At 34.6% G+C, this 2,712-nt stretch overlaps 1 protein-coding gene across 3 annotated transcripts in view; it reads left to right on the top strand.

Moving 5' to 3' along the window:
• Window positions 1-2,712, top strand: part of Brwd1 (bromodomain and WD repeat domain containing 1) — a 153,031-nt gene that overhangs the window by 96,564 nt on the left and 53,755 nt on the right. The gene's annotated exons all lie outside the window — the stretch shown is intronic.

The following is a 2,712-nucleotide window of genomic DNA, read 5'->3' as shown; positions in this document are numbered from 1 at the left end:
GGGGGGCGGCAGAAATTTATTACTATAAAAATAATTTTAGGGATTAAAGTAAGGCTCAGAGTTTTAAATAGCTTGCTTAAAGTTACTCATCTAGAGAGGATAAGCAGTTGAATTCTAACTCAGGCTATTGGCCTCCAGCCAGTCCTTTTACTGGTAAGGGATCTTACAGATGTATGAAAGCTCTTCTATAGAAAGCACTTATGTTTTACTCTACTTTGATTTTACGTGTACATGTTTGCTGATCATATAGTTTCAATCATGCATATCATGGCATGTTTCTTTATTTTAACTACCCTCCCTTCTCCCCCCCATTCTCCATCCCATTTTTCATTCTTTTTGATATCATTTGTCTTAGCTGATAATAATGGTTCATGTTTACATTAATTGGGGTTAAGCACTTACCTTTTAATGAGGTAATAAAATTTTAGAATTTGTAAGAGAGCAGGCATAAAAATAAACTGGCATATTAAAAGAGTCTGTATATTAGTAGTTAAGTTTATCTTTCCCTCTTAGTGATTTTCCTTTTTTTTTTTTAATTAGTATTTGGGAACGTATACATTTTATTTGATTATTATTTTTAATTGCACATCTAAAAAACTGTTCACTTAAAAATGCCGGTCTTAAAAATAAATTAATGTAAAAAATATGCTAGTCTTGTGGGGCCATGGAGATAGCTTGGTAGTCTTAAGTGTCTGCCTGGCAAGCTCAAGGACCTGCGTTCAATCCCGGGTACTATATGCTGTGACAGTCCATGCTGATATGGCCACTGAAACTGGGTGTATTGGCACACACCTGTAATCCCAGCGCTGGGGAGGCTGAGACAGGAGGATCACTCTGAGTCTGAGATGCATAGTGAGATTCCTGTACCAAATAAAAGATTAAAAAAACCCAAAAACCAGATTTATAAATGTTATGAAAGCAGTACAAAGAATTTCTGAATATCTCTATTTCCCATTTTACATAGTTATTTCAGAAGTTGTTAAAAACATGCAGTTTTCACTGATAGCATACTGCCATCAAACCTTATAGGCTGTATGCAGATTTGGCCTGTCAGTCCACTGCTGTCCTTGTGCATGTCGGAATTAATGGCTGTGTTTTAGTCTCCTTTAGTCTGGTGTCTTGTCTAGTCTTTCACTGTTTTTCAAGATCTTGAAACTTATACTGGGCAGGTATGTTGTAGAATTTCCTTATAGTTAGTTTGGGTTTATCTGAAGTTTCCTTTTAATTAAATTTAGGTTGTGCTTTTTAAAGATTAGGTTTACTGGTACATTTTAGGTAAAATAATGATAATATTCACCATAGGGAATTTGTACCTGTGATATATCTTGATTGTTTTTTCTCCCATTCTCCTATGCTTCCTTCAACCCCTCTTTCCTTCTTAGTTACAAATGGTTCTTTAAAAAAAGCAATCCATGTTTTTTCTTTTCCCTTGCTTCCTCTCTCCTCATTTCTCTAGTTTCCCGTCACATTTGAATATTTTCCTCCTGTTTCACAATATGTTATACATTTTGATCCTTATTTACACTTTTAGTTTTTCACACCAGAGAAACAATGTAATATTAACATGTTTGTGTCTAATTTATTTCACTTGAATATTATCTCAGGGTTCATTCATTTATCTGTAAATGTCTCATTTATCTTTCTTTATGGCAGAGTAACGCCCCATTGTATCAGAAATCACACCTTTGTTCATTGGTTGATGGGCATTTTATCCCAGCTTCTTTGTAGTATTTCCCATGCTACAAAGTGGTTTTGTTCATAAAGTCTTTTCCTCCACCAGTTTCTTCAAGATAGTTGTTTTTTTTTGTTTTTTTTTATGCGGAACTGGGGTTTGAACTCAGACTCTTGCCCTTGCCAGGGAAGTGCTTATTCTACTGAACCATCTCCCCGGCCGAAGATTCCTACCTATTCTCTCTTCCAGTAGATTCAGTGTTTCTGTTTTAATTCTTAGATCTTTGATCTATTTCAGCTTTAGTTTAGTGCATGATGAAAGATAGGGCTCTAGTATTTATCTTTGGAATGTGGAATGTCATTTTTCCAGCACCATTTATTAAAGAGGCTATTTTTCTTCTAGTGAATATATTTTAACACCTTTGTCACAGGTAAGGTTACTGAGTATGTCTGCAGTTGTTTCTTCATATTCTAATCTGTTCCAGCGATCTTTGGGTCTCTCCCCCCTGCCAAGTACCATGCTGTTTTTTTTTTTTTTTTTTTTTTTTGGTACCAGGGATTGAACTTAGGACCCTATTGCTAGGCAAACCATGCTTTTTAAAAAAAATCATAGTAACTTTGTGATACAACTTCAAATATGGCTTTCCTTTGTTGCCCAGAATTGCCTTTGGTATTCTGGATCTTTTCTGGTTCCAAATGAATTTTAGGCTTTTTTTTTTCATTCTGTGAGATATGCTATTAAGATTTTGATTGGGATTGTTAAATCTGTAGTAACAATTTTGGAAGTATGGCCATTTTTACTATATTGGTTCTTCTGACCCAAGATCAAGGGATATCTTTACCTTTTCTGATATTCTTTCTGATCTCCTTTTACAGAGTAAACTTCAGTGTAGAGGTCTTTTGCTAAACCTAGAAGTCTTTTGGTGCAGTTTTGGAGTCTTTAATACAGAGTTAGAGTATATTATTCACAACTAGTGATAATTTTTCTTTTTTTTCCCCATAATTTTATTGAGAAACAAATAGCAATGAGACAGTTTCAAA

This window comes from Octodon degus, unplaced genomic scaffold (genome assembly GCF_000260255.1).
Source record: "Octodon degus isolate 3935 unplaced genomic scaffold, OctDeg1.0 scaffold00045, whole genome shotgun sequence".
Lineage (NCBI taxonomy): Eukaryota > Metazoa > Chordata > Mammalia > Rodentia > Octodontidae > Octodon > Octodon degus.
This window is presented reverse-complemented; position numbering and strand designations above follow the sequence as displayed.